General features: G+C 41.0%; 1 protein-coding gene across 4 annotated transcripts in view; it reads right to left on the bottom strand.

Annotated features, from left to right (window-relative positions):
* The window catches only part of LRBA (LPS responsive beige-like anchor protein), a 654,576-nt gene extending 653,881 nt beyond the window's left edge, over positions 1-695 (bottom strand). For 3 of the 4 annotated variants that reach the window (XM_061584671.1, XM_061584674.1, XM_061584673.1), the window contains exon 1: positions 554-695. The gene's annotated coding sequence lies outside the window, so the exon portion shown is untranslated. Of the gene's footprint in view, positions 1-185; positions 258-553 lie in introns of those variants that run through there. The other variant, XM_061584672.1, reaches the window with a different exon arrangement.
* Positions 696-19,849: the final 19,154 nt, after the last annotated feature.

Below are 19,849 nucleotides of genomic sequence, written 5' to 3'. Positions count from 1 at the left end.
GTGAAACTCTACTCCCATTCTCTTTGCACTCACTGCTCCCTCCTGAAAAAAAGGGCAGGCACAACGGCATCATGCAGGTAAGCACCTCCCTGCTACATTCTTTGTCAGATAGGAAACTTGTTTGCAAGGAAGAAAGAGCTGGATTCCCAAGGATATCATTAGTAGTAGTATGAAAAGAGACGCACCTCCTCCTTGCCCGGCTGTTATTTCTGCAGTGTCTCCCGCTGCCCTCCTTGTATTTCAGCAGCTGAGGTAACTGCAAGCGCTGCTCCTCCCCCTCCTCCCCCTCACTCACGCACAGTCACAGGTGCAAGGACAAAGTAGGGCCGGCAAAGAAGTTCCCACTCAGCCGGCCCTGCTCCTCGCCTCTGCTACGAATCGGGCCAAAGGGAAGAGAGAAGGTTCTTCCAACACCAGGCAGCTTCAAGGGGCGGGAGGTGTCTCCTATGTTTCCCCCTCCAACACCTTGACGCTGGCTACCCGGAGTGGGAAGAGGGCAGGGAAGAAGCTTCAACCTCAAGCAGGAGCCCAAGTTTTTTGTGTAGCTAGGTACCTCGCTCCGCAGACACCACAATTAGCTTCTCCATCGCTTCCTGCCTGCCTTAGCAGTTTCTGCTGCTGCTCTCTGCCGCCATGACAGCGCTGAGTCGAGTCCCGGGAGCGTTGCCGGTCGAGCGGCAGTGCGCTTGCGCGGCCAGGAGCGGGCGGGGCAGGGAGGCGAGATGGCAGTAGGCTAGGGTAAGGCAGAGCCCGCGCAGGCTCAGGTGAGCACAGGTGTGTCCAGGTGAGCGACAGCCATAGCCCAAGAGGAAGTGGAAAGAAGGCTTCTTTCTGTTTTCCTTAAGGCAATGAACTTTTTTTTGTAAGAGCCGTTGTTGAGAAGGAAAGCCCTGTATTTCTGGTTGTTTGGGGTTTTTTTTTAAGTTTCGGATTAGGTTTCTAAAGTGTAAGGTCTGTTTCCAAACTGGCCAGCCTGAGTTTTTACAAGATCTGAACAGGGTGGTTTCACAATAGATGCTGTTGGAGGTCACTGATTCATAGGGTTGCCATAAGTCGTAATCGTTTTGAAGGCACATAACAACAAAGGAATAGGAAAGTTAAGCGACCTGTGAACACATTATGACTTGGATGCTAGTGCTGTTTGAATTCAGGACAAAACATACAAGGAATCCAGTAATTAGTCCCGTAGGTTCAGACATTGGTCACGGGGTGTTTTTGTACATGGAAAACATGCTCTTTAGCATTTGTATGAACAATATACGAAAGTAAAACCTTTGCTGACTTGGCTACAATGTGCAACTGGTCTTCTTAATTGTTCTTTGCTACTTTCTAGGCTGCATTTAAAAATAGGATTGACACATGGTTAAAGCAATCCTAGTTTATTTAGTCGTGTGAATTGTGATTTCATACAGTTAAATACTAATCAAGCAATTGTAATGAAGAGAAAAGTTTTTGAAAAATTATTTAGCTGCAGCCTAAACTCGGTTAGCTGGGAGAAAGCCTCAATGAATTCAGTAGGACCTATTTCTGAATATATGTGGTTAGGGCTGCATTTTATAAACACTAATAAAAAGTTGCTCAGTTAACTGAAAAATCCTGTTTACTTAATTTTAAATTGATTAAAATGTAATTTAATTTAACAAAATAACTAAAAAGGATTTTAGATTGGAACTCCAGTGGCACTTAAATTTGCATAGCATATTGTACAGCAGGGTACTCAGGCCAGGCAGCAGATTGCCATGAGCTCCTGACAGAAGCATCAACAGTCTGACCCAACTGTTGGGCAGCCCCTCCTCCAATTTACCTGAGGCTACTTAAAACCAGCTTGTCCTGAAAGAAGCCAGGAAGTCCAGACCAGGGAACTTGTGTCATCAGCTCCTGAAATTACCCTGAGAATATTTTGTACAATTGATTTGTGTGAGTGTTTTAAAATGTAAACTGCTTTGGATGCCTTCGCAGAAAGACAATATATAAATGCATTAAATACATAAATACTGCATGATTTGTTCAAGCAGGGGGATAGTTGGCTCTGATAGTCTTCAAACTACTTCCACTATTTAACAGTACAGTTCTCTATACACTAAGACTTGTGCACATGGAATATGAGTTTGTAAGTATCTGCTGCAAAGTCATAAACTGATTAACATATGTGAAGTGTTCAGAGTGCACCACTCGTATGGGCCCTGGCCAGGCCTTCATTGTTTCCAGGGTCACAAAGTCTCAGATATGGAGAAATCTTCCTATAGAAACCTGTTTGTTGTAATGTGTAAAGAGCACTAAAAGGGCGGGATTGTTTTTTGTTGTTGTTGGATTATGAGTGCATAGGCCAGCCAAAGCAACACTTGCCCAACCCATGTTCTCCTGACACTAGAATCACACTAGTGAAATTTAGTAAGTGGTCCAAAAAAACATTAATCCCTTTATTTTACTCTCACTGGTTTCTTGGCTCTGTAAACCCTAAAGTCTGCATTTAAAGAAAGAAACTAAAAGCTAAAGCTATCAGAATCCTACAAAATTAATATGGGCCTGAATTCCTTTCTGGCACTAGGTCTAAAGTATTTATTTATTTTGTTAATTGCTTTTCTATACAAATATGCGTACTCAAATGTATGCCACTCCACATAGTTGATATCATCATAGATTTCTATAACATTGATTTTTCCACCTCCCCCAACCCTTAATTCTAATAGGGAAAATACTTATGAACATAACTTAACTGCTTAAAACATTTTTGTTTAGGCAACCCTATCTGGACACATAGATGTTGATCTGTTGTTGTTTTTGTTAGTAGCTGTTTTAATTGTTTTAAATATTGTTGTGAGTTTAGGGGTTGGAATGGATGATTCCTGTAGGTCCCCTTCCAGCCTCTGATTTGGAACCCTGTGCCTTGGCTCTGCTCGCCAGATGGGTTTCTTTTGTTAACCTAATAGAGTGGCCAGGTTGTTAATGGGTCTATCAGATCCCCAGCAACTGGTGAATGGGCCAGGAAGATCCTTTTGTCATTGAAACTCTTCAGGAGAGCCTTCCCCCCCCCTCCTGGCAGCTAGGAGAGGTTTGTGTTTTTAGTGTGTGTACAGTGTGTCTAGAGCAGCCTTTCCCGACCAGTGTGCCTCCAGATGTTGTTGGACCACAATTCCCATCTTTCCTGACCATTGGCAATGCTGGCTGAGGATGATGGGAGTTGTGGTCCAACAACATCTGGAGGCACACTGGTTGGGAAAGGCTGGTCTCGAGAATGGCTGGGGACTGGAGGCAGGCAGAGAGACTGGCTCTCTGCACCATGGCTTTAAGATGCCTCCTGTAACCCCGATGGAAAAGCTAGATATTGGACTGCTGATGCCTTGAACCCTTCCATCCTAAGCTCAGGTTGGAATCTGTGTAAATAAATAAACCATATTTCATAAAGACACCACAGTCTCCACTGACCTTCTTCCCAAGGAAACCAAACCCAGGACGAGCACAGGGACCCCTGAAATCTCACCACTCGGAGATTGGGGAGGTGCGCAACAATATGTTTTAATTGTTTTTAACTGTTTTGTTGATAATTTTAATGTTTTTTGTAAATCACTTTATTCAAGTGGTATATACATTTTGTTAAATAAATAACAGAATTTTCTGCAGTACTTGCAATAGTTAATCTGTTCTAGAATGAAAAGTATAGCTGCTTGCAGTGCAAATGGACTAAATTAAGTCAAATGAGCTGTAATAAAACATTTGTTTGTCAATACTAAAAGCTTTCCTACTACTGTTTCTGAATTAGCAAAATATGTTCTTAAATTACACTTAAATTTGTTTTCTTTCATCTGAAATAAAGTAGATCAAGTAAATTTGCACCCTTTTTACAGCATACAAAGGTTTTCTCAGTCTCATCACTGCTAATTCTGGTATTATCCTCTGCTCCCCTTTAAGATCGTTTATCCATGTACTACCATGTGCTACAAGTTTATCTAGAGAACTTACAGGATCACAGTTGAGAACGCCCTGGCTGAGAATCTCTACAATTTTTTTTAAAATACACATGTAATAATTAAAGTCTAATATGTCGAATAAGTCTGTGAATTATAAAGCTGTATTTGCAAGTAATTCATTTATTCTGTTGTAATTTATGCTTCTCCATTGCACATGGTGGGGAAACTATATGCTTGTGCAAAACCACATAGTTTGCCTTCTCATGTCATCTTTAACTTCCTGTTGTTGTTTTCCTGTGTTTAAAAGTCTGCAGATTTTCAGCATAATATGCAGGATATTTTCAGTATAATATGCTCATCTGTGGTGGGCCTACTTATTAATTTATTTCTACAGAAGGCTTGCTTTTATATGTTGTAATGACAATTACATTATTAAATCAAGTTAAGCATGTTTGTCTAAATTTGTAATAAAATGGTGAATAATAAGTATTGTATAAACTTATAAGGAAATCTATTAGTCACACCAGTCAGTGACTAACTCTTCTGACTGAACTATAACCCACTGGTAGTGTCTTGTAAAACCTCTTCCTGTGCTGTATTGGTTTCTGCATAGTGTAAAGAATAAACTTAATCTGATCATAATCACTAGCTTTATTGTGATGTTAGCAGTCTTGGAGAAGGGCTATAGCTCAGTAGTAGAGCATCTGCCTTGCATGCAGAAGGTCCAGGTTCAATCGCTGGCATCTCTATTAAGAGGTAAAGATTACCTGTGTCAAAAGTTGTATTTACACACCATTCTTATTACTTAAATATTGCCCTTTAGTAGTGATTCACAAATCTAACATTGTTTAATATTTGCATTTTATCATGAAATCTAAACCATGAGACAGGAAATACATATATGTGGTTTCTATTAATACCATTGTTGTTATTGTTATTATTATGAAGATGATCATGATGATTTATTAGTTGCTTGATACCCAAAAGTCCCTAAGCAACTTACACAATGTTAAAACAACAAAATATATGATTTCACATCTACACTAATGGGGTCTGAAATGGCAGTAACGGATCAGAACTGAAACCATGAATAGCTTGGTGAAGATGTTGAGCCAGTGTGTGGTAGCTGTGAAAAAGACAAATTCCTAAAACTGACAATATCCTAATTCCCTTATACAAATCTATGATGAGACCGCACTTGGAATATTATATACAGTTCTGGTCACCTCACTTCAAAAAAAAAAAGGTAGAGCTAGATAGGGTTCAGAAAAGGACAACCAAAATAATCAAAGGGCTGGATCAACTCCCCTATGAGAAAAAGTTACAACATTTGAGGCTTCTGCTGGTGGGCTTCCCACAGGCATCTGGTTGACCATTGTGAGAACAGGATCCTTCACTAGATGAGCCTTTGGCCTTGTCCAGCAGGGCTTTTATGTTCACTTGTTACTATGGAAATACTTAATAAAAGTGCTGATCATTGGAAGCTCTCCATCTACTTCACCAATAAATATTTTATTTTATTTCAAACCAGAAAGACTAGAAACTATTCTGGATAGTATGACATCTTTGGATAGTCAGAATACCTATTCTGAGTTAGCTTGTAGTTTTTCTGGACCCCTGGACAAGAGACTTGTCTTTACCCTGCATAGCAAATAAGTATGAAAAGAACTGCCAGTTTTGGTTATCTCAGTTTTTCATTTTTCCAATTTGAAATTCAATTCTCCACATTTCTGCAGCAATTTGCATTTTTTAAAAATCCTAATGAATATGTAGCATTTTAGTGCAAATTTGTAATAAAAACATTTTTGTATGGTTTTGACTAATGTACATATTTTTGCAAGCAATTTCTAATACCATGCATTTTTGTATATTATTTTCACTTTCCCCCTAATGTATGAATTTTGTAAACTTTGGTTGGAGAACTGCATTGCAGAATTAAGATTTGTGAATTTCAAAGGATGGCTGTGTATTGGTTCTCACGTTGTTTCAGAAAGTGTGAATTTGATAGATATAGCTATAAATGCAAACTGATTTGAATTTCCGCCCCCATCCCTAATAGCAAGAAACACTTTCTCTCTCCCAACTTCATAGAAACAAAGAATAGTAGAGTTGGAGGGGGCCTATAAGGCCATCAAGTCCAACCCCCTGCTCAATGAAGAAATCCAAGTTAAAGCATTCCCGACAGGTGACGGTCTGTCTGCCTCTTAAATGCCTCCAGTGTTGGAGAGCCCACCACCTCCCTAGGTAATTGATTCCATTGTCATATCACTCTTAGGAAGTTTTTCCTGATGTTCAGCCAAAATCTGGCTTCTTGTAACTTGAGACCATTATCCCATGTCATGCACTCTGGAATGGCTCTCCTCTGAGTGTCAACCTTTCAAGTACCTGAACAGTGCTATCATATCTCCTCTGAACCTGTTCCAGTTTGTCTGTATCCTTAAAGTGTGGTGTCCAGAACTGGATGCAGTACGCAAGATGAGGCCTAACCTGTGCCGAACTGAGGGGAACAAGTGTTTCACGCATTTTGGAAGCTATACATCTGTTAATGCAACGTAAAATAGCATTTGCCTTTTTTACAGCCACATCACACTGTTGGCTCACATTCAACTTGTAATCAGCAATAATTCCAAGAGCCTTCTTGCATTTAGTATTGCTGAGCCAAGTATCTCCCATCTTATAACAGTGCACTTGGCTTATTTTTCCTAAGTGTAGAACTTTTCAGTTATTCCTTTTAAATTTCATTCTGTTGTTTTCAGCCCAGTGCTCCAGCTATCATCTTGAATTTTGTTTCTGTCATCTGCAAATTTGATTAGCATTCCCTGCACCTCCTCATCCAAGTTATTAATAAAAATGTTGAAGAGCACTGGGCCCAGGTGTGAGCCCAGCAGTATCCTGCTTATTACCTCCCCCAGTTTGAGAAGCAGGGGCATCACTACCAGAGTGCGGGGGATGTGCATCACACCCGGGTGACACCATGAGGGAGGTGACACCCAGAGCCGCCCCGCCCCGCGCCGTTGCCCGGCAAAGGAGCTGAGAAGCGCTCCGGGTCGGTTGGAGCAGCCAACTTCTCCTCGGAGGCACACAGGCGGGCGGGCGAGACAGGGAGCAGTGTCGGTGCGGCGAGGGAGGCACGCCGGCATTCCCAGGCCTGCTTCTCCGGCTGGGTGCCCCTCTGGCACGCGCCCTCCCAGGGGCATGGACGGGGGTGGCTGGCCTTGTGTGCATGCGTGCGCTCAGCACAAGATTTAGGGGCTCGCCAAGGGCCCCCCGGCACCCAGTCCAATGCGCGCTGAAAGCAGGCGCCCGCTCGCTGGCGATGAAGCCTGGACAGGCCTTCCACCATCAGCCTGGCGCATGTGGTGAGTGCGTGCACGCGAGACCAGCCACCCCTGTCCATGCCCCTGGGAGGGCATGAGCTGGAGGTCCGCACCCCCCCGCACTCCCGCTAGTGACGCCGCTGTTGAGAAGGGAACCATAGATAAGCACTCTTTGAGCATGATTCTGTAGCCAGCAGTGGATCCAGTTGATAGTTGTTCCATCCAGCCCACGTTTAGCTAGAATATCATGGGGAGTTTTGTCAAAAGCTTTGCTGAAGTCATGATTGACTGATTGATTGGCTGATTGATTGATTGGCTGATTGATTGATTGATATCCCCCCCATACTCCCAAGGAGCCCAGAGTGGCATGTCCACAGTATTCCCACAGTCTACCAGGTAGGTTACCTGATCAAAACATGAGATAAGATTAGTCTGGCAGGATTTGTTCTTGACAAATCCATGTTGGCTCCTAGTAATCGCTACCTTGCCTTCAAGGTACTTGCAGACTGACCACTTTATAATCTGCTCCAGAATTTTCCCGGGGATTGATGTCAAACTGACTGGTCTGTAGTTCCCAAGTTCCTCCCTTTTGCTGTTTTTGAAAACAGAGACAACATTAGCCCTCCTCAAGTCATCCGGCACTTCACCCATTCTCTATGATTTTGCAAAGATGATAGTGGTTCCAAGTTCTTCAGCTAGTTTCTTCAATACTCTAGGATGCAGTTCATTGGGCCCTGGAGACTTTTGCACTAGTCTGATTGCTGAGAAAGCACCAGAAAATAGATCAGGGAACACACTTTTCATAATTCACCCCAATGTAACTATTATTACCTGCCCTTCACCGAGAGGTTCCAGGGCAGATTACAACAGTTTTAAAACACATAATTAAAACAGTTTAAAACAAACTAAACAATATCATGGATAATAGGGTGGGTCCTAAAAATATACAGCTCAGGTGTCAAAGGCTAGGGTAAAGAGGTGCATCTTCAACATTCACCAAAAGTTGCACAATTAAGTTGCCAGACGCACCTTGGTGTGGAGGGAGTTCCACAGCTTAGGGGCTGCCACAGACAATGCCTTCTCCGAGGCCACCACCCCGCAAGCTTCCAAGGGTGGCAAAACTAGCAAAAGGGACTACTCTGCTGATCTTAACACCCAAGAGGTTCTGCATGGAAGGAGATGGTCTTTCAGATATTTAGGACCCAAGTCATTTCAGGTTTTAAACACTGGGCCTTGAACTGGGCCCGGAAACGAACTGGCAGTTTAAAAACAGGGGTTATATGAGTTCTAAAAGGAACCTCTGCCGGTAATCTGGATGTCGCATTTTGAACTAGTTGAAGTTTCCAAGTCATCTTCAAGGCAGCCCCACATACAGCGCACTGCAACAATCCAGTTTGGAAGTTACCAGATCATGGAATACTGTGGCCAAGTCTCCTCTGTCCAAAAGGTTCTGAACCTGGCCAACCAGCTGGAGCTGGAAAAAGGCACTCCTAGCCACTGAGGCCACCTGAAGCTCCAGTGACAGTGTTGGATCAAGGAGTACTCCCAGGCTGCAGACCTGCTCCTTCAAGAAAATAGAAACCCCACCCAGAACAGGCCGTCTTCCCACCTCCTGGACATGAGAACTCCGGACACATAACAACTCTGTCTTTTCAGGATTCACCCTCAATTTATTGGCCCATATCCTGTCAATCACTGCCTCCAAGCACCAGTTCAACACCTCAACAGCCTCTCCTGATTCAGATGGAATAGAGAGGTAGAGCTGGTCATCATCTGCATGTTGATGGCGCCTCACTCCAAATCGCATGATGACAGCTCCCAGTGGCTTCATATAGATGTTAAATAGCATGGGGGACAAGATGGAACCCTGCAGAATATCACAGGATAATTCCCATGGTGCTGAACAGTAGCCTCCCATAACTGTTTTTTGGAAGTGGCTCTGGAGGTATAAGCAGAACCACTGAAGCCCAATGCCTCCAACTCCCACCTTCTTGAGACATTGAAGAAGGATGCAGTGGTCAACAGTATGAAAAGGCGCAGAGAGATCAAGGAGAACAAACTGGGTCCCCCTATCTCTCTCCCAAAAGATTTCAACTAAGGCAACCAAGGCATTTTCAGTGCCGTGGCCAGGCCTGAAGCCAGACTGGAATAGATCCAAGTAATCAGTTTTCTCCAAGCATGCTTGAAGCTGGTCCGCCACACCTTCTCAACCACTTTGCCGAAAAAGGGGATATTTGCCACTGGGCAATAGTTGTTTAACACTTCTGGGTTCAAGGAGGTCTTCTTAAGGAGGGGACACACCACTGCCTCCTTCAAGGCAGTCAGTCCCCTAAGGCTAGTTCTCAGCAGGCAGGATGGTCAAGGGCGCAGGTGGTGGGCCGCATTTCTTCAAGCAGATTGTCCATATCCTCAGGCATTGAAACTGATCCAATACAGGTGGAACAGACAGTGCTCTGGATGCCTCCATTGGACTTGCTCTAACTGTAGCATCCAACTCTTTCTGAAGCATCCTTGGGCATCCTTGGGCCTGTTTGACCTTCCTGAGAGCTGGCACTGCTGATTATTTACATTTTTGTGCCTTCTGTTAACTTCCCCTTCTCCTTTAATGACCTTATATCTATTTCTTCCCCAACCGTTTATGTACCATTACAGATTTACCTGTCTATGTTGTCTGCTACCACCCAAAACACATCTGTTCCCATTTTTGCTACACCTGTATCAAATTGTTTCCTTTCCATTTTGTCTACATTGCAATCCCCAAAATTGGGACTGTATCAGTTCTGCTTTCTGTATAGTGTCTGATACAGTGTGCTAAACAGATTATTGCTAATAATATTTGCTGCTGGAGGCCACCAAAAAAGAGTGTCCATATTTGATCTAGGGTCAGTTCTAGCTTTGCTATGTGCAATTATTATCCCTCAACATTTCTTCTCTTATTGTAAAACAAATGTAATAGTGACCTTCCTCTCTGGTACTTATGAGGATAAAATCAATTAAGTCTGTAAAGCACACTGAAAAGTTAACTTACAATACATCAAATATAGTAGTAGTTAATTGTAATGAGATGCAAAAGAAAAAAACTAGTATGTGTAATCCTGTTGCCTATCAGTTAGATTTCCTAGAATATGGTTTAGGGGAGATGTTAAAGATTGTCTCAGGTCAGGAGGTTTGAACTGATTTTCTTGTAGAAAATCAAATTGGAGTGTTTTTGTTTGTTGGTTGGTTGGTTTGCTTGCTTGCTTGTTTGCTGGAAGGTTTTGAAAACAAAAAGTTTCCAAGTTAAAATTGGAAACGGAGGCAAAGTAATAGACCTAGCTCTATTAACACCCCACTTTTATACAGAAATTCCACTGGGATCTAGGGATAACAAACTCCTATGCTGCATGAAAAGCTTAATCCTTTGCTTTTAATTAGAAATACCCCAGTTTATTTTACTAGCATTTAATTTCATATCAATATACAAGCAGCACAGTCTTAGATGGTCAAGTACAGTTTATTTTTATGTAATTTCCTTCTGAATAAGCAAGTATTTGTTTTTGTGCACAGCCTTTGTTTAATACTTAGATGTGCTTAAAGTACATTGTTGGATCTATATATTAAGTCAAGCATGAGAGAGAGAGAAAAAAGATTTATGAAGCATTTTGTATGTAAAGAATTAGTATGATTATTAGTTTACCTAAGTCAAAGCTTCACAACCAACTGGCGCAGCTAAATGACAATTGCCCGTTCACCTCTTGTGCTAGCAAAATATATTTGTATCAAGACATTGGGTTGAAGAACGTGCACTGTGCTAGCATCCATAGCCTCTCGTAGAAACTATACTGCAGAAATCTGGAAGCTATAAAGTGCTGAGGAGTGGTAAGTCTGGAATCTGGATTAGTATATCTGCAGTCAGAATTTGTCATGAGAATAGGAAACAAGGAAGCTGCAATTCAAATGTTGTCTGTGGAAAGACAAACAGCATATACGGAAATGCATTCTCACTCTAGAGGCAGGAGCAATGTCCCTCGAGCACTTTTGTTTTGACAATTTGCCATAATTTTATTTAGGTCTGACATAAATTTTCCCCATAAAGCCTGGTGAAGAGAGTCCCAATGTGCAAGACTGATTTAAAATGTATGTGTAGGCAGTATAGTTTCATTCATCCAGATCTTCCCTGTCCAGATCTTATTATGTGTTGGACATACTTTATGTTCTTTGACACATCAGCATTGAGATAGTATTGTTCTACAGCAGTTGTAATGTTTCTTCCTAGAACTCCCCTATGTGAAGTGCCTGTAATAAATGACAGTAATCAGACAGTTTCCCATGGACCTATGGATGCACACATTTAGCTGTCTTTTTTTGTTTGTTTCGTTATTTAAAAGCAGGACTGTCTAACATGTTTCTCAGAATGCTCAAGTTAAACACTGCCTACTGTTACCCTTGTTCATTATTCCATGCTTTATGTCTTCTTCAGCTTTTATTCAGGTGTAGCACCAAGAGGGGGGCAAGTGTCCTCCCAAAGAAGGACCTCACCCCCAGTATGTTTGCCCACCTAGAAATATACTTTTCCCCTTCTGCTGCCTTCCTCCCTGGTTTTTTTGCTGGTGCTGCTACTGCTTTTATTGTGTCATTGTCTTGATTCTTAAATCAAGAGTTCAATCCTGAAAGATAACCTCCCCAGCCCTTGTGTTACTTTTACTCCTTGAAAATAAAATAGTGTTTGTTGTGCCCATAAATCTATGCAAAATTGAAACTGTAGATATAGCCTTTTGAGATATATAAAATCATTCTGTTGTGTGATTATATACAGTACAAAACACAATGGAACAGGAATGGGCAAACTTTCCACATTCAGATTTTAATAGGTGTATTTTTAATAAGTGGGTAGATGAGAAAACTTTGTCAGGTATAGACTATAAATTTTTGGGATTTGCTTTATGTGACCTTTTGGCAACACAGGGGAGCAATTCCCTGCAGCTGCATCATATTCAACATTTCTTCTTATGTACAGAGCAGAGTTTATTCTAAACTTTTTTCCCTACTGCACAAGCAGCCAGCACACTACCTGTCCCTGAACTAGTGAAATCATTTGTCCCATAATATACTATTAGCAGCTCTCTCTTTTTCTTTCTTTCTTTTTTTTGTGACAGTACTCGCTGGTACTGCATACTGGTTCTTTTTTTTTTTGCTGCCCTTGTCAGCCATTTTGTGTTGGCATCCACAGTACTTCCATCAGGTTATGACTTCCGGCACCTCTTTTTCTTCTTTTTTTACCAAAAAAGCACTGACTAATAGTATAAGGTTATGAATATTTGAAAGGAACCAGTATTTATCCCCATTTTCTATTTCTTTTTATTGTTTCTCATTTATTTCTTTTTTAGAAACTACCTAGCTCCTTATTAAATCCCATATGTTTAACTGAACAAAAATGTATTTCACAATGCACTTTTTTTACACTGCACAAAATGTGTCTAGCTGCACATTATAATAAACCTTGGAACAGAGAGAAAAGCTTGGATTCAGAGTACAGGAGTAGAACTCCATTGATGCAATGGCCCTCTCTCTCCTTCCCTCTGCAGCTCCCTGCACCCAAAAAATAGCCATTCCAGAGTCCAGGGACTTTGTGGAATGACAGGTGGTGCAGATGTCCCATCTGATTTCCATCAATTCTCCTCTCCTACTGCAACACTCTGTATCGCATCCCATGCCATTCCAGAAAATCCACCATTCCCCAGGAGTAGTTTTTCAAGCACTTCTGTGAGGAGGGAGGAATGGGAAAGCCCTGTTTCATTGGCAGAATTTCCATTCATGCTACTCCGGATCCAATCCTTATATTGTAATACCTCAGTTAACCAATCCTCCAGGAAAGAAGCTCCTTTTAGGGAAGACTTTTTAAAGGTGAAACTAACCAGTTTTGCTTTGCTATGGATAAACTTTGAAGCCTGTACCTTTGCTTTAAAGTGAAACTGAGGAACCCATGTCTTTACTTTGTTATGGATAAACTTTCAAGCCTGCACCTTTGCTGTGCTAGGGTAAAACTGACATGCCTCTGTGTTTGATTTGCATTAAAGAGATCTCTTGCTTTCTCCCAGGACTGGGGAGGGAAGGATCCAATACATTCAGAGGAGGAGGGGGAGTGGGTGGGTGCCAGGTAGGCACCCTTTAAAGCCCCTGTTGAAGCTCCCACCACCACCCATGAGCAGGTGTAGAACCTATGCCTATTCTTTCCATGTTATTCCTATCTCTGGTACCAAAGTTTCTGTTAAAGAAGTAATGTCCACTTCGTTAAATGAGGTATTACTGTATTATAATTTTATATATTCCAATAGCAGCAGCCCAAGACTATAAAAAGCTGACTTTGTTATAGATTGTTATTAATGGGAAAAGAGTATGTTCTAAGATGAATCTAAAAGAAACGTTCTGAAATCTGGATACAGTAGAATACTTGCTGTGACTTTTTGCTGGTTGTGTTTTTACCTGCCCCCGTCCTCCTCTAAAACTGTTTCATTGCATAATATCTGATTCTCATATTTCACAAAACATTCATTTGATGTGAAAATAATGCTGCAAACTAAAGTGGTTACAGTGGTGTGCATCAAATTAAGCATCTCTGAAATGATCTGTAGTATCCCACGGCTCACAAATGATAACGCTCAGATATCCACTATGGAGAACAATGTGTGCTTTTTGTACTTTCATAAATGTGCTGCAGAGGTTTCCAGTTAGAGTTTGCTATTAAAAATGTGTTTGTCTCTGATAAACATAAATCTAGACATTTCACTCCTTTTCTCTAAAATACATTAATATCAAGTTAAATTATACAAATGCCTAACTTCAAACACAATGTAATTCTCCGTCTGTTCTTAGTTGCTGAAAAGCTACAGAGTTGATATGATCAGTCTCTGGTTCATGCACTTGGCCTTTCAATATTAGAAGGTCACTTGAACATATGTTTCTATTTATATGTTTTGAATGTTTGATATTTTCCCTCATGACTTGGTTTCCATTTGTTCATTTCAGAGATTCATGTGTTTGTCAATATCTTCCAGTTCTCTTCTGCTTCCACATCAGCAAATTCATGTGCCTTTCCAACAATTTACAATAGGAGGGATCCAGAGTACCACCACTACCAGCATTCAAGGAATGTGTATGGCAGGACCTTGTGGGCTGGTTGTCTTCCCTGCTATTTATATATGAGAAGGGGCTCTATGCATGTATTAGTGTGCATAGGCTGAGATCAAACACGTGGACCAGGATCTCCCTTGGGTGGAGCATTTCTAAGCATTTACATCAGCACACATGTAAAGCCCTTTCTTGTCCTCAAAGAAGGTGAGGTGGCCCAGAAGTGGAGTTTGTCTTATGTACCAGACTCCTTGGTCTGGCTTCACTTATGTCACAGATTGCATGTCACAAGTTATGGGCAAGAGAGATAAAACCTTCCCATTTTCCAGGCTTTTCTAGTAGCATGTGTTTGGCTATGTATGTAGCAAATTTCTGCTGTGTATTGGGGAAGCACCTTAACAACTTTGATGCAGCTCTCAGTGATTGAATAAGGCCTTAATAAATATAGATAGATTATTGGAGTTTGCTATATATTGCAGCAGAGTGCAGAAATGAATAGTCTGGTGACTGCTAGTTGAAAGAATAAAGGTTTGTTATGACTGGGAAATAGTCATTCTGACTACAGACATACATGTGACCACTGTAGAGCCATGAGTCTCGTGCTCATGGGCACTATTTCTAATTATTTGTTTATTTATGATTTATTTACTTATGATTGATGAGGAAGAGGAAGAAAGGAGGTAAAGCCTGAGAAAAAACCAACACGTAGTTACTAAACCGGAGAAGAATAGGTTGCCTTTCTATCACCCCTCCACCGGTTCAGGTTACTTGTTACAAGTGTTGCTGCTCTACTGCCAACATAAATATAACCTCTTAATGGGATTCACAGAAGCTTCTGTGTGCACTAAAATCATGTGTGAATAGGTTGCAGCAGGGTCATCCTTTCCTCGGCAGCCACGTTTGACCACTATGTAAAGAAAGCATATTCATGCAGTACTGGTCAACCAGCATTTCCCCTCATATGAAGGAGCTTATACATGTTGGGCTTCTTCTCATGGCTGCCAAATGTATTGGTAGTGGTGAGGTCTGTGGCTAGCATGTGTATCATTGGGGGGTGGGAGGCAAAACTAGCCACGCAACCCCTAGTTGCTTTCAAAGTGTAACAGAGCTTCTGTGAAATCCCCTACCACCATGTCGGTAAAAAAAAAGTTTTAGAAGTTGGAACTATAAAAGTGACTTATTTTATTTCAAGTGCTCTTTCAATGTGCTGTAGTCTTCCAAGCTTCTCAGTTCAGTAGCTACCGTATCTAATACAGTTTACCTTTTCAGACAGCAATGTCAGTTTTCATTGCATCATCTGCTGCTGATTTCTTAGAACTAAATAAATGCTTCCTTACAAAGTTTGATCAGTAAATGCGACAATAGAGACAGAAGGTGTTAACGAAGTGCCAGAATGGATTTTTGTTCCAAAGCCAATATGGTAATGCATGGCAACTGGAATTTGAACCCAGTCATATCCAACATATTTATGCAAGCAAACTTTCACACGGACAGTGGCAAAATTAAAGATAAGCATGATAAAATTCAGGATTTCTTGCTCAGTGGAAAACCACAAGTGGTTTGTGAGACTAGGCAAACTAAGTGAAGCCCTATGGTAGTCAGTTACCATAAGCTTTATCCTTTATATGGAATTAATGATTCCATACAATATATGGAAGATTGTACTTATTGTATACCATTTTTCAAGTTCAAACCACTGCGGCTCATTTATTACCATTCATTATTTACATTACTTACATTCACCATTCATTATTTACTTGGAAGTAATTCATTACAAGTTATGAATTACTTGTAATTCATTACTTTTTTTGAGAAACGAGTGGGTAATTCCTTTACAGTTATTGTAATAGAATTAGGAGTAATTTTATTACTTTTGTGGAGTAATTGTAATGTTTCCAGCATTACTTTTGGGCATTACTTGGGGGGGGAGCAGGAGAAGTCTTCTGCTCCTCTGATTTGTGGATAAAAATCACGTGCCTCAAACTGGGCTTCTATGCAGTGTTGCTCTTCCCTCATGCTCTGTGGGTGGGTAGGAGGCAACAAGGGAGGAGGTAGAGAGTGAGATGGGCTGGAGCGGAGAAAACAATTGTTTAAAAAATTGGATGGTGGTGGTGAAGAATGAAGTGGAGGGAAAAAGGAGCCGGAGGGCAAGAACATGGATAAAGAAGGAGGGAGCAGCAGAATGGAGATAAAGAACTGCAGAGGTGAAAAATAACTCTCTCTCTCTCTCTCTCTCTCTCTCTCTCTCTCTCTCTCTGTGTGTGTGTGTGTGTGTGTGTGTGTGTGTGTGAGAGAGAGAGAGAGAGAGAGAGAGAGAGAGAGAGAATACCACCCTCTCTGGCTACTGTGCTGCATTTGCAGTATTTTAACTTTTTTGCATCTCAGGGGAAAATGTTTGGGTGAGTGTCCCTTAGTTGGAGGCAGGGCAGGGCAGGGCAGGGTCTGGGAGGTGATTAAGTGAGAGAGATTTTGCTTGCTGGCTGAGTTGGGGGGTTGCACTTGGTTTGATGTGCAAAGTTCTGAGTAGTGGCCTCAGCCTCCCTTCCCACCGCCCTTACCAGCGGAGAGACCACCATTGCTATCTTATGGATAAAAAGCATTATTCCACTACCTCTGTATGTGTGTGTTCATTTTTAATGTTGTCTTAGGCTACTTAGATGTGCAGCAGCCAAGGCCAGCACCTTGTGGGTGTTTTTTTTAAAGTAACTGAAATGTAATTATAGTGATTACTTTTGAGAAAAAGTAAAGTAATCAGTTACTTTTAGAGCAATTACAGTGGTAATTACTACTTTTTGGGCTATGTAATTGTAACTGTAATTTATTGCTTTTTAAAAGTAATATTCCAAGCTCTGATTATTTAGCATATATTAAAAGGAATCAAGAGCCTCCGTGGCACAGAGTGGTAAGCGGTGGTAATGCAGCTGAAGCTCTGCTCACGGCCGGAGTTCAATTCCAACAGAAGGAGGAAGTTGAATCTCCGGTAAAAGGGGTCGAGGTCCACTCAGCCTTCCATCCATCCGTGGTCTGTAAAATGAGTACCCGGCATAAGCTGGGGCGTAAAGAAAGGCCGGGGAAAGAACTGGCAAACCTACCCCATATACAGTCTGCCTAGTAAACGTCGCAAGACGTCACCCTAAGAGTTGGAAATGACTCGCACTATAAGTGTGGAGACACCTTTACCTTTTACTTTAAAAGGAATCATAAGAAGGTAAGAATAAATGTAGGAGGAGAACCATGTACACAGTGTTGAACTGGGAAAGATGGAATGCAAATATAGTCATAAACAAATACAAACCTTTCATTGTTACAGATCACAGCAGGGAATGGTCAGTAAAACAAAGGGTTTTTTTAGATGAACAGAGTGAGGGGGGTTGAAGGCCCACAGAAACCTTTTGATGTCATAGTATCACAGCAAAAGGGTGCTATGGTAGCAGTCAGTTGATGTATATTGATTACATGCATTTTAAAAAAATTAAATACCTGGGTGGGGGAAACACAAAAAACTTTTGGTATCACAGCACAGGACACAAAGGAGCTGTAAAAAATTAAAACTTAATATGTACTTTAAATGACATTATTTTCGGGGATCTATGGGGCACAAAAAACTTTTGGGAGGCCATATGCCTGCTGATCATGGCCAATGTTCAGGGGAGATGAGAGTTGTAGTGCAACAAGATCTGGAGGGTCACAGGTCTCTAGGAACTGGAGGCTACAGATTGAAGGGGATAATTCATAAATCAGTTTAAGTGCTAATTCCTGTGTCCACAAAACGTTTAAGTTAGGCTTTTAACAGAATGTGCAGGCTCATTTTCATCTGGATGTACTTTTTTGTGTACATCTCTGAAAGTTCAGAGTTCCCACCACAGAAAGTCAGTGATGTGCATATTTGCTTGATAGTAACCCCTAGCTACTCTGTACAATGGGATATGCTTCAGAGTGGACATGCGTAGGATTTGTCTACAAATTTGTAAAAGTTATTTTTAATGTGTTATCCTATCCACAAGAAAGCAGGGGGAAGTGTCCCTTATTACAATAAGATAATACCATTGCATTTTATAATAAATCTCAGTTTGCAGCAGCAAAAAGACCAAAAAGAAAATTATGCACCACTGTGCATAGGACTGTAGATTTAAATTTGAAGCAGTTTACTATGGGTTGAGCATAACAACGATAATGTGGCTTACTTCATGTTACAATATACTAATCAGTTGCTAATATGCTACATCACACCGTGTGACATTTTCATAGTGTCACTTTTTACAGTTGGACTGTTTTAAAGAACAAAATCAAGCATAATAGCATTAGACAGAGCAAGCAAGAAAAAAGATGTGCTATTCTGCCTTTGGAGAAATCTGCACCCAGTGCACTTCCAGTACACCATGTACAAAATAAAATAAAACTTTCTCTTGATTTAGAGCTGATAAAGGTAGTGTGGTAAATAAAATTATAAATTCTCAATTCAATGGTCAAAAAGAAAAACACATTCTTACACAAGCGAAATGCTTTTTAAAAACTCTTAAACTTAAAGGAATGCATACACATACAGGGCTGTGAACTGGATTTCTAAACAATGGTCTGATCTGCACCAGCTACAACACCTGCTGGGGCACACAGCCCTCTCGTTTGCATGGCGTGGAGCAATTACTTTATAAGTAACAATAAGCTACCCAGTGGACTTCTTTCAAACACATTTTTCAAAGAACAATGGATAAAAAGTCAGTGTACCTAAGATATTGTACTGATAGCAAATCAAAATGCAATGTGTTAATTCTCTGCATGCAATGTCTGCTTCAAGAACAAAAGAAAAAAAAGGAATGTGTTACCGGTTTAACAGCATTCAGAGTTTCTAATTCATTGTGGTAATTAATTCTGTTTCATATAAGTTTTTAAATGGATAATTTTTCTCCGAATGTATTTTTAAATTACTTGCCCATTTTTGTGATCTATTTTGTAATATTTTTACACCACATTTCACCACACTGTGGTCACAAAGTGGTTCCCAACATAATCAATAAATTTGCCCATTTAAAACTTAAAACACAATTACAGTCATCAAAAATTAACAACAAAGTAATTACAGTGCAGGCAATCCTAAAACCAAACTTAAACAAAAACTACAAAAGCCTGGGAGAGCAGATGTGTTTTAATTAGGCAGTGGAAGGCCATCAATGATCCATCCCTCCATGAGGAGTGAGTTCAGAAGCAAATGCCAAATGTGCCCACTAGCCCAAAACAGATTGGCAAACCCTGGAAGAGGAGCAAGAATTCTGTCTGTAAACAAATACCCAACTCTGCATTTAATCTACTTGGCATCCGCCTGTTTGGCAATTAATTAGTCCTCCTGATGAGAACAAAAATATATTCCTCATGAAGACTGCCCCTACTGGTCAAAACCAATCAATAGTTGATTACGTCTCTTAAAACAAGACCCTCAACCCGTTTTGTACATGGATGTCCATTGGCACAGTCCTGTTATACATTTGGCATTCATTGGTTCATAACCCTCACCTATGCTTC

The sequence above is a fragment of the Rhineura floridana genome, chromosome 9 (genome assembly GCF_030035675.1).
Source record: "Rhineura floridana isolate rRhiFlo1 chromosome 9, rRhiFlo1.hap2, whole genome shotgun sequence".
NCBI lineage: Eukaryota > Metazoa > Chordata > Lepidosauria > Squamata > Rhineuridae > Rhineura > Rhineura floridana.
Note: the sequence above shows the minus strand (reverse complement) of the source record. Positions and strands in the feature narration are given on the sequence as shown.